The 13,121-nt window shown below is 41.8% G+C and overlaps 1 pseudogene; it reads left to right on the top strand.

The window, feature by feature from the left end:
• LOC149229110 (cell division cycle 20.2, cofactor of APC complex pseudogene) overlaps positions 1-12,765 on the top strand; it is a 76,455-nt pseudogene extending 63,690 nt beyond the window's left edge.
• The last annotated feature ends 356 nt before the right edge of the window (positions 12,766-13,121 follow it).

Below are 13,121 nucleotides of genomic sequence, written 5' to 3'. Positions count from 1 at the left end.
CTGAGAAGTTCAGATCTAAGGGTGGAAGGAAAGGCAAATGCCTTGGTTGCAATAAGTTTGGCCATCATGCAAAGGAGTGTCCGAATAGCATAGACACATCTCTTGATGAAGATAACAATCATTCTAGGGACATCTTCAATGATCACAGGAATGATAAGTAATGCAAGTCATCAAGGAAATGGTCGACTCTTCAAAGAAAGCAAGGAACCCCAGAATCTCTTTTATGTACCTGATCGCAAGAAGAACCTAGTGTCCATCTCGGAAATGGAAGTTTAAGGTTTCAGGGTGGCACTCATCAATGGAAAGTTATGTGTTTGAAAATAGATTTTTCAAAGATGTTTTAGAGTTCAGGGTTGTATCAAGTCCACTAGGGACCATGTCCATTGACTCAGCACCGGAGGTCTAGAGTCAGACAGTGACTGGGATGCCTGAATTCAAAAAGAGCATGAAGGTACATTTCTAAGATGTACCGAAGGAAAATTTTACAAGGGGACCATTCCCCTCATGTAGCAGGACCACATGCTTGGAACAACCTGTGGAGTTTGAGATTCATGAACGGGAATCTCATGTATACAGGTGGCAGAAATCCCTCTATGGCTTGAAGCAAAACACCCCGGGAGTACTATGAGAGGATTGATAGCTGTTTGATGAAGCTGAGATTCACTAGGAGTGAAACTGATCCAAACCATTACCCGAAGGTTGTGGATGATAGACCTCTCATACTGGCACCTCATAAGGATGACCTATTTCTGACAGGTGATGACCCTCTGATTTGAAGAAGTAAGAGGGAGTTGGATTCCGAATGTGGAATGATAAACTGCAAGCCTGTGACTACCTTGAGGATATTAACTTTCAGAAGTTATGTGGTAGTGATGTCGGACCAGATTTGGGAAATGCCTCTGAGTTTCATAAACTCAATCACGTTGATGTTCTTAGTGAACTTCCATCCGGACATATGTTTTGCAGTTAGCATGGTGAGCTCATATTTGGTTGAGCCTCGTTGGATTGGTGCCAAGAATCCTCTGAGATATCTTCGGGGCACTATCTCTCATGGATTGAGATACACTGCCAGAAATATGAAAACTGTATGATTATTCGAATGTTGACTGGGCAGGCAGTGTGGAGGATCACTAGAGCACATCCCAGTGCTGGTTCTATTTGGATTCTGCTTCGATATCATGGATGAACAGGAAGAAGAAATCGGTTGTTATAAGTACCACCAAGATCGGATACATAACTATGAGTATGACCTCGTATGAAGCTGCCTGGTTGTGGAAACTCTTCAGTGAGTACACATGATGAATACCATTGTGATTCTCTATGAAAACTAGAGGTGGGATTTGATTATTGAGAAATACCGTATTCAATGATTGCTCTAGCAGATAGACATCAGATACTGCCTTATCTGGAATATGGTAAGTCAATGAGAAAGGAGGCTACATCACACTGAGATGATGTATAGGTCACTACACTTTGTCAGAGCCCCGAGGAAAGATCAAATTTGTGATTTTCCCAAACGACTTGGAGTCGTTGAGGGACCCTTATAAAAGGGTCCTGCATGTTGCATACATTGAGCTCTAGGAGCTCTGGGGGCTTGCGGTTCTTAATGGTGCAACATACAACCATAGGGTGACTCACCCTCCCCTAGTGGTGTGCACTGGGACAGGATGATTCGCTCTCCTGTGGACATGATGATTCGCTCTCTTGTGGACAAGATGATTCTCTCTCTTGTGGAACAGGATGATTCGCTCTCTTGTGGGACAGGATGATTCACTCTCTTGTGGGACAAGATGATTCGACCTCCTGTGGACAGGATGATTCACTCTCCTGTGAACAAGATGATTTTCTCTCTTGTGGGACAAGATGATTTGATCTCTTGTGTAGCAGGATGATTAATTCTCCTGTGAGGTCTGGATGATGTGTTCTTCATGACGATTGTGTAGTAGGATGATTAATTCTCCTGTGAGGTTTGGATGATGTGTCCTCCATGACGATTGTGTAGCAGGATTATTAGTTCTCCTGTGAGGTCTGGATGATGTGTTCTCCATGACGATTGTGTAACAGGATGATTAGTTCTCTTGTGAGGCCTGGAAGATGTGTTATCCATGGTGATTGCGTAGCAGGATGATTAGTTCTCCTATGAGGACAGGATTGATTAAGTTCTCCTGTCGAGGCATCCTACCCATGTAGTCTGGGACTCATGGGAAGTACCTCTCATCTAATCAATGAGTAGGGAAATGAGGATAGGGACCATAGTAGTATAGATGGACGCATCGTTGTATCTACCGTACTCCCTATGCTAGGATGACCTTCATTGATCTGGGATCAATGATACTGGTCCGGGACCAGTGGTAGGAGTTGTACCCACTATGACACTAACTTCGGGTCGGTTGAGGACTAGTTTGGGACAAGTGGTACATACTCTGAGACTGACTTCGAGTCAGTAGAGTACTAATCTGGGACTAGTGGTAGGAGTTGTACCTACTATAACACTGACTTTGGGCCGAGGACCAGTGGTACACACTCTGAGACTGACTTCAGGTAAGTGGAGAATGGTATGACACATTCTAGATCAATTCTTCTTCTTCATGGTTCAACAGAGCTAGGTTGAGCAGAGTAGAGTAGGGCCAATAGAGCTAAGCAGAGCAGAGAAAATCCAACAGAGCAAAGCTAGGCTAGAAAAGCTGAGAAGATCTTAGCAGAGTAGATTAGAGCCAGCAGAGCCAGTAGAGCAGAGCAGGGCCAACAAACCCAACAGAGCTGAGCATAGCAGAGCAAAACCACCAGAGCCAGTAGAGCTGAGAAGAGTAGAGCATAGCCAACAGAGCTAGTAGAGCAGAGCAGAGCCATTAAAGATGAGCTGAGTTGAGCAGAGCCAATAGAGCTGAGCAGAGCTAGTAGAGTTGAGTAGAGATGAGCAGAGAAGTGCAGGGCACTGATGGCAGAGATAGTACAGTTGGACATATGGAACAGCGGATGGAGTTCTCCCTAGTTGAGAGGGAGTGTTAAAATTGGTAACTAGGGCCAAACTCCATGTCGGTCATATTATTTATGGAAGCTTATATTTTTATTAGATCCCTCTCATTGAGAGGTGTAGGATTGATCTAAAGATCATCCAATTCTGATAAGTATTTATGAAGTTATGAATTTATTTATGTTATGGACAAATTGTTAAGTCAGCCAACAACTTATGTAGGCTTAGAAGCCCAACAGTCATGTCTATTCAACCTATATGTTTTAGTATAAATAGAAGAGGACTTCAAGTTATTTCTACACACACTTGGATCTCTTCCTCTCTCTACTTGTCTTTGGGTTTTAGTAGGAGGAGAGATCCTAAGGAAAAGTTGGAAAAGCTGGAAAAGCCAGAACTACCGGAACTGCTGGAAAAGCCGGAAAAGTCAGAACTACCGAAAAAGTTGGAAAAGCCAGAACTGTTGGAAAAGCTAGAAAAGCCAGAACTGCTAGAAAAGCAGGAACTACCGTAAAAGCCGGAGCTGCTGGAAAATCCATAACTGCCGGAAAAGCTGGAAATACAAGAAAAGTCAGAAAAGCTGGAAATGTTGGAACTGTCGAAACTGCCAGAAAAGTCGGAACTGTTGGAAAAGCTAGAACTATCGGGAACTGCCAAAACAGTCGGAGCATCTGTCTCTGAAGGAAGGCAGCATGATGTATGAGATCATGGGTAGCATAATAAGCAGCATGATGATATGAGCATGGGTAGCATAATGATGCATGATGATATGAGTATGTGCAGCATGATGTATGAGATCACGGGCAACATAATAATCAGCATGATGATATGAGAATGGGCAGCATAATGATAAATGAGATCATGAGCATGGGTAGCTTGATGATGAATAAGACCATGGAAGATGTAGCATGATAAGCAACATGAATATGAGAGCAGCTCAGTAACCAAGGTTCATCACATGTGATAGAACTACAAGGTGTCACATGGTAATGTGCAGCAAATAGACGAGATGCAACACTTGATAGGTGAACGAGTCACCTTAGAGAATCAGTTGAAGAAATATGTCTTCAACTGATCTCATGCCGATATCAAAAGTCAAAGTGATTGAATTCTATTGTAAATGTACTATCTCTCTCACTTTCTCTGCTAAACTTTGAAGAACATAAAAGAAGAATTGATCAAGGGTTTCCCCACATTGTGGGGTTTGTCCCTAACTAGCACCACATCTTGTGTCCTCTTGTCTTAGCTTGTCTTCTGTGATTTATATTTATGTTCTATATGAAGTTTACTTTATGTTGATGTGATTGCTAATGTGGAAAAGAAATTGAAATAAATTGCTCTAGCATAGAACATACCTAAAATTAACAATTTTAGATTTGTAAACTTGGTAGGGAATAAATCCTGGTATTCGCAGAGCAATTCAGCGACCTTATCCACTGTCGCATCGTCCTAGTAATCTCCAATCTTTGCGAATTTGGGCTTTGCCTCTGTACCAATGTTTACCTGTTTCATTTTTAGGGGCATAGTTATATCAGGGTTCTCAACCTGTGATCCTTCAACCTTGTGGTGACCTTCTGTTTCAGGGATGTTAATATTTCACAGATCCTCATCCTCTTCTTCGGTGATTACGTTATAACATTCTAGCGTGTGACTCAGCTGGGTAGCCTACTCACACTGAATCAAGTCCAAAGGATCATGCGGTATCCTAAAGATTGCTGCTTTCACCACTTGTAGCGCCTCATCAATACAGTCAAACCCATCTTGAAAGCTGAATGTCATTATGAATCCTTTGCACAGAATATCCCATTCACTTGTACCATGGCAGAGCTCTGTTTCTATGTACTAGTTCATCGGGATGAAATCCAGGGTGTGACAGGACAAGTGCACCCATTCAGGGTGGGGCTTCTCTTCAAAAGCCTGAGCCCATTTGGCCAAGTGCGTGTGCGGATCATCTTCCCCATAATATTTGTCTATTATTCGCACCTTTGCCTTCCCAATGCATGACTTCATCATCCTCCTACATTCGCGCCAATCATCAAAGCTTCCCTTGTGTGTACCCCACCATATTGCGGGCGTAGCGTGCAGTTCCCAGTCCAATGCCTGGAAGCACTGCTTTTCTTGTACTTCCCTTTCAAATGCATCCAAAAAGATATCTACATCATTTAGGCCATCATAAGTGGGTAGATTTCTTACCTCTGACGAAACACAGTGCAGTGACCGGGTCATCATGTTACAACTCATTGTAGTTACCTCATGTAACTGATTCTACCAGCGATCTAATTCTTCCTCAAAGTCTGAGGTGCATGAACTCTCACGATCCCATATAATTCTTCCATCCCCCATTGGATTCACCCAATCTTGGTCCCGCACCGTTATGTTATAGATACAGTCCAAATCTTCATCACTCTCATAATTGCAGACTCGTTCAGTATAGCATGATCCCTCATCAGGATCTAGTGCTACTATCACGCGGAGCTATTTCTTCTCAAATATCATCTTTTGCTTCTTTAGGTTGATTACCCCATTCATATGAGTATCCCAATCAATTCCAAAGAGCGCAGGATAGGGGTTGTTGTCATCCACAATTTCTATTACTTCAAATTCGACCAGTGCACTCGCACCTTCAATATCTACAGTCACCCCTTGCAGCCACCCCATGGGGATGATCTTCTGCTGATTCGCAATCCTTAGCTGAAACAAAGACCAGTGTAGCGCGGGTCTCCTCATCCGTTCCCAAGTCTACTTCGGTAGGACGTTCACATCTGACCCAACGTCCAAAATAACCTGATCCATTTCATACTCTCCTATCTACGCGGTCAACCTCATCTCCCGTCTCGTCCTTCTTTTATGCTTACCTATATTTTGTACTACGCGTGGCTCACCCAGAGTGTTTCCAGCACACCTGTTTATAAGCTCCTGTAGCCCCTTCATAGCCTTTCTATCATGTAGTAACTTCATGCAGATCTCCAGGAAAGTTGTAAGCAAAGAAGGGTCCATCTCCTAATCAGACTTATCCTTGATCCCTGAGGTGGAGGCATCAGCGAAGCTCTTCTTCGCCTCCATGAATGTTTCACGTGCGCACTCCAAATCGAACTCGGTCTCTTTTGCCAGAGCTTTACGAACCCATGTGTTTTCCTCGAGTTGTTTCCCCTTATCATCTCCTGTTGTGATTCCACTTCGGAGCTGTTGGGTCCCTATAATACTAGTGATTACCCCACTACTATTGTAGTTATACCCCTTATTTATATTGTTGTGCCCCTATTACCCCCATATTGTTATTTCTGTGCCCATAGAATCCCTCTATTGTTATTTTTGTGGCTTTATATTATTATTGTTAGGTCGGCTGGATTATATTATGACTCCTTAGACTCCTATATATAGAAAGGAGGTTTTGTCATTTGTATCATCCAAGAATTGTTCATTTATGTAATGTAAAGGAGGTTGCCCCCTCGAAGAGGCTGAATTCTAAGGCGTTGATCTATCTTTTCTATCTCTTCTTGAGCTGGTTTCATAACATTTGGTATCAGAGCTTTGGATTCTAGGGTTTCGCTGCTCCAAACAGGTCATCGTGGCATTTTCGCTATAACGTTTTTTTCTGTGACGTTTCAGAAGTCGCAAAAAAAACCCATTTGAGAAGAATTGGCGCTAAACCTTGGGTCCGAATTTCAGAGCTTTTCGCGCGATATTTTCGGGGATATGATTGAGGAAGTTGGCCTTTTTGCAGACTCCTGAATTACATTCAAAACAGGTGACCTGGGGAAAATCGTCATAACTCTCTCTCTGAGGATCGGATTGAAATTTCGTAAATAGGTACAGAAAGAGGATGGACTGTAGTTTCTTGTATGTGTGTTTCAGATTCAAAGGTTGAAACAGTGACTCGTGGTACGTCGTACAAGTTCGCTCTATTGAACCAGTCTAAAAGCAAGTCATTGTGGGAGATTTCACATAACTCTTACTTGGAGAATCCAATTTGGCTCAGACTTGTGGCATTGGAAAGAGGACGCAGAAGGCTATTACAGGTAGACATTTTAGAACTGGATGATCCGAAATTACAGAGATACATCAGATTCAATATCAGGCTTCTATAAAGTGAAAAAAGGTGTGTAGTTTTTTTTTTTTTTTTTTATCTAAGCTTGGTTTAACGGAATTCAAAGGGCATAGTAAAGCATTATTATCTGTAACTGATGCCCCGAGGAAAGAAAATGCAAACACCTAGTAAGGAACCTGAAAGCTCTAGCATGACTCATGAAGAAGAGGAAGAAATGCTACATGATATATCAAAATTACAAGAACAAGTGCAACAAATGTCACGCTCACAAAAGCTAACAGAAGCTAAGATAAGTGGCGTGGAATCTAAGATAAATGGCGTGGAATCTAAGATAAATGGCGTGGAATCTAAGATAAAGGGCATGGAAGCTAAGGTGGAGGATTCGATGGTAAATTTGAAGATAGATTTGAAGACAGACATGGAAGAATTGAAGAACTTGCTACAAGAAAGGGTCACTAATGGTGAAAAGGTAGTAAAGGAAAGTCATGATGAGAATTTTATGCAGAAGTATCCAGAACTACTCAAGCGTTGAGGACAACACTTTTTTGAAGGAGAGGGGCATGTTGGGTCCCTATAATACTATTGATTACCCCACTACTATTGTAGTTATACCCCTTATTTATATTGTTGTGCCCCTATTACCCCCATATTGTTATTTATGTGCCCATAGAATCCTTCTATTGTTATTTTTGTGGCTTTATATTATTATTGTTAGGTCGGCTGGATTATATTGTGACTCCTTAGACTCCTATATATAGAAAGGAGGTTTTGTCATTTGTATCATCCAAGAATTGTTCATTTATGTAATGTAAAGGAGGTTGCCCCCTCGAAGAGGCTGAATTCTAAGGCGTTGATCTATCTTTTCTATCTTTTCTTGAGCTGGTTTCATAACAGGAGCACTATGTTTATGTTTAGATCCTCTTCGCATGGCTCAGACCTCATCATTTGCAGGTTTTGAGTCAGCTGGGGTGGTAGCGCCCCTTTGACATGTATCCTTACTATCAGCGTTGTACAGTCTTTTGTTTCACGATCAAACAGAGTGTAATACTTGCACGACGAACATGTAGGGTCAGTGCAATCGCGGGCATAGTGTCTTGGTCCTCCGCAATTGTAGCAGATCAACTATCCCCAACTTCTGCCAGGTCCTCCTTCGCCTTGGCCTCGTCCACATCCCTGAAAGCCTATCCGCACCATCCCCGCGCTCTAGTCGGGGGCCATGTTTTTGCTTGAACCCTATAGGTGGGAGTTCTATCCATCATTAGTTCATAGCTTCTGCAATTATGCTCATCATGCCCTATCGACCTACAAAAGTTGTAGAACAATTGTTACGGAGTCTGTACAAACTTTTGAAGCAAATGACAATTATCTATGGCATGTCTTCCTGCTACTTGACACATAGACACCACAATGCAGGCCCTGCACTCGGTCCTGCTTGAGCTTCCAGCCTCAAAAGCATCGGTCCTCCTCCTGCAATATAGTTCGCAAAGATTGAGAAATGTTCTTTGTCATGCCCCTGACCCTTGCATTTCAGGCACCATACCTCTTCGTGCACCTCTGGTCGAACTGTTCTGTCCTACTTCAAACTTTTCATCTCAAGGCAAAGACTTTTCAACTGTGCATGGATCTATTGAACCCATAGATTCAGATCTTGCATCGGTGTTTCATGAAGTCTCATTGTAATCTCCAAGGTCTCTACCTGAGTTGTTATCTTCTGTTGTGACAGTCCAACCCTTAGGTGTGGTAGGAGAGAAGCCACAAACCATTCGCGATGTTTTCTGTATGTTAGGTTCATATTAGCTTCCCGAATTTTACACTTCAACCTCTAATCTAGTTCCCAAGGGGTCTCTCCTGATTGCATCACGATTTCATTGAACCCCACACTCGATTATGCCTCATATTTAGGCCTATGAAATTCTTTGTTCAGCGTGGTCTGGATGTCTGCCACTCACGTATTTGGGTTATCATTAGAGTACTTGATGTACCAGGTTAGTGCATGATCCTGTAGAGCACTAACTAGTGTTGCCTTCTTCATGTGATCATTTGTAACGCCCTGAGCTTCCCATACAACTTTCATGATGAACCAAAACTAGTTCGGGTCCCCATTTCCCAAGCCTTTGAACAAAGGTAGCTTCACTAAATTTTCCATAATAAACTGCGGTGGAGGTGGAGGTGGTACGGGTGAAGTTGCATACGATGGTGGTGAAGTTGGGGGTGGTGTACTGGGTGGAGGTGGCAGTTGTGGGAATCCTTGTCTTATTAACTGAATAGCACTTCATGGAGAAGCCTACGCCACTCCCTCTTTGTCACCTCATGGAGGTGAAATTAATGGAATATATTCAAGATCCTTTCTCCCTTTGTTCCTATAAGTTTTTCCACTTCGCGTAGCCCCGAACATCAAGGTAGTTGCATAACCCGCTTTTCGCACAATAACATTTTAATCTAGGTATTCAAATATTTCAAGTACTTACCTCGTGGTCCTTTGAAAAAATGTCGCTCCACTTCGTTGTAGCTAACTGAGATGTCGACCACGAATTTAATTACAAATCCTCCTATGACATGATTGAGCCAATAATGGACATTGCGAGTGATATTATCCTTAGATGCTTCCAATCTCTGTACTAGCTTTGGGGTTCAAACAATAGGATCGTCAAGTCCCCACCTTCCTTGGCTATTTGCTAGCTTCACGATCCACTCATATAGCTCAACCAGAAAGGAAGAAAAAAGGATCTAGTGTATCTTTGTATATAGGTACCTGTCCAACCACTATTCCTTTGTCAGTCGCGGGCTTCTGTTCTCCTGTGCCATGAATTCGTGGATGTTCCTATCCAAACATTCTTTGATCTCTTTCTTGGTTGGATACCAGTGATACAACATCACACATCTCTTATGAAGATTCCTGTCCCGAAAACAGAACCATTTGTTGGCTTGTGGGGGCCTAACCCAGGTTCAACGTTAGTTAGCCAAACAAATCCCTACACTACTAGCCCTTTCTGCATCAGCCCACGGAGTGCGGACCGAAGTCTCACCCGAAGCATTATGGAGGGATGTTGGAACCAAGTTTCTGCACCCTGAAATGGTTGTGATGTTGGTTTATTCCTTCTATTCCTACCTTCGCGCAGGTCACTTTCCCAGACTAGCCCTCTATTATGCCCTTCAGTATTTCTGCAAAAAGGTACGATTGACCTTCGCGCAACCCTAACCTGCGGCTCAGGTACTTTGTCGCAGCTAGGGCAGCGTACCATGCAAATTCCCAAACTAGTCTAAGCGTCTTACTTATCTTATCAAACAATCATAGTTAGCACTACGTAAACAAATATTCTTACTTGCGTTCACTTAACCAACATAATTACATACATTCGCGCATCATATAAGCATTATAAATGAAATTCATAAATAAAATGTCAAGATGCATTAACAGGAACAAATACTCAAAATTAGTAGAAAGCTTCTCTTTATTGATATCTTCAGATGATTACAGACTCTATCCACCCTGCGCACACAGCTGCAGGGGTTCGTCCACTCAGCTGTGGACTTGTACCCTAGGCCTCTGTGTACTCAACTGCAGAGCCTCTACCTACGCTACGACCCAAGATTTAAACTTCTTACTTTAGAGCTATGACTAGCTTAGCTACTATTCAACTACTTAGCGCTTACTTACTTAGCTCTTTTTATACAATCTTGTGGTTCGCAGACCATGGGTAGAACCTTTAACAGCAGACTTTACTTTACAAAAATAAGGGCGGACAACCCTTTATGACTCGTGACACTTTCGCGCTCTGCAACCACAAAATGTGGAGTCTTTACAAGTTTATTACACAATTTGACCCAAAATATGGGCTTTTAGCCCCAACACTGTCATTGGGGGATCTCGTTCCCAACACTTACCCAACAAGTTCCCCCTTCAAGCTCCATCCTTTCCCAAGATGAGGAAAGAGAATTTCCCTCATAATTCCAATGAGTAACTTTCAATAGTTTACACAGGTCATAAGCTTCAATGGATATCTAAGCTCATATCTCAACTAGTCTCGATAAAACTAGGGAAGTTGATCTAGATTTAAACAGGAACACAAAAAATTACATATATAACCATAAATACAGAGATGTATTAGAATTGATACTTCATTTCATTAATGTAAAACACTGAAATATGCTTACAAACAGAAATGGAAATAAACTAGCTCGGGCAATGGTAGCTTATCTCTAAGAAGAGATGTCGCAACCACATGCCTTTGAACTGTGTTACAAGGAGGCTCGAAGGCTTATTTATTATTGAGAAACAATGGAAAACCCTAAACATCCAAAAACCTAACCCTAGGAGATGAAGCACCAAACTATGGGCCTCATTTCGGTAAATTGGTACATTAACTTCCCGAGGTCGTAACTTTAGCATACGATCTCCGTTTGACACGCAAAATATCTCATTAGAAAAATATATCCGAGGGCTACAACTTTTGAGTGAGAAACATGTGTTTATATACCACTTTGCTCCAGATTTTCGCAAAAAACACCGTTTAGGGCCTCAAATGGCTCCGAAAGTTCAGAACCCGAAAAACTGCCAAAAATAGTAAATTGTGCTACAAATAAGGAAACTGAAAAACTGAAAGAAACAATAGTGGGGGTCCAAGTGAAATAGGCGGGTGGCCACCATTATCCACCATGGATCAGAAGTACCAAGGAGAATGGTTGTTTGGATGATGGTTGAATGATTACCAAAACTATGGAATGAAACCCCACAATCATGGAAAACATGACTTAAGTATGCATGACATATTTTTTCCAAATGTCACCAAGGAGATCACCCTCACCAAATGGGAACTGATGTAACCTTATTTTTCCATTAACTTTTCGACTTAGGAAAGAAAATAAAGGTATGACTTAGGCTTATACATGCCTTTTTTATATACTTTTGGTTATGTCCATAAAGTCACTTTTGGAATATAATATTATTTGCATGGCCTACAAACCATGTCTTAGTTCCACACCCTCACCACAGGAGGGTTAGATGGGATTATAATCAATCATGATGTTTGCATCCATGACCACATTGATCAAACATACAGAGGACATACCAAGTTGGTTTGTGGATTGAAATGGTCTCCTTCTAGCCAACAACTTGCAAGTGGGGGAAATGACAATCTACTCTACATTTCGGACAAGAGTATGGCATCCCATAATCCTTCCTCTCAATACTTCCACCAATTAGATGAACATTGTGTGGCAGTCAAGGCCTTAGCATGGTGCCCCTTCCAGAACAATCTTTTGGCATCTAGTGGAGGGAGTTTAGATGGTTCTATAAAGTTTTGGAACACTCAAACAGGTGCCTGCCTGAATACCGTCGACACCCATTCCCAAGTCTGTTCATTGTTGTGGAATAGACATGAGCGTGAGTTATTGAGTTCGCATGGGCAAAATTACAACCAGTTAACCTTATGGAAATACCCATCCATGGTGAAAATTATTGAACTTACAGCACATATTGCTAGAGTTCTTCATATGGCACAGGTATGAAAATTCATGCTTTTTATGAGTACTTGTGCATGCATCAATGTTTTCCCTTTAAATTTGTCCTAATGACCCTTACATTGATTTACTTCTTCAGAGTCCTGATGGGTACACAGTTGCATCAGCTGCAGCAGATGAAACACTTAGGTTTTGGCAAGTTTTTGGGGTTCCCGATGCCTCAAAGAAGACTAAGACTAAAGATGCAAAAGGGGCTTTCAACATGTTTCATACTCACATCTGCTAAGAAGTATCTGTCCAAATTCATGGAATCAGGATGGTTGTTCAACTGAAGGTAGTAATTAGATGTTCTTTTTTCTGTTTACAAAGCTCTTTTCCAAGAACTCTATAGTTCTGTTGGATTTTCATGTAGTCCATTCCAGTTTCATGCTCACATCCGATAAGTATTTGTCTAGATTCATGGAATCATAATGGATGTTAAACTCAAGGTAGTAATTAGATGTTTTATTTTCTGCTTGCAAAGCTCTTTTGTAGGCACTCTATAGTTCTATACTCATAGGATTTTATCTATTGTGGACCCTGATGGAACAATGTTGCAACAGCTTTGTGAGACAATGATCCGTGTCTTGTCCATGTATTTTA

Source organism: Pinus tabuliformis, chromosome J (assembly GCF_031772625.1).
Source record: "Pinus tabuliformis cultivar Carrire ecotype Pingquan chromosome J, CPIR1, whole genome shotgun sequence".
Classification (NCBI taxonomy): Eukaryota; Viridiplantae; Streptophyta; class Pinopsida; order Pinales; family Pinaceae; genus Pinus; species Pinus tabuliformis.
The sequence above is the reverse complement of the archived record's forward strand: the minus strand, read 5'-3'. Positions and strand labels throughout refer to the sequence as shown.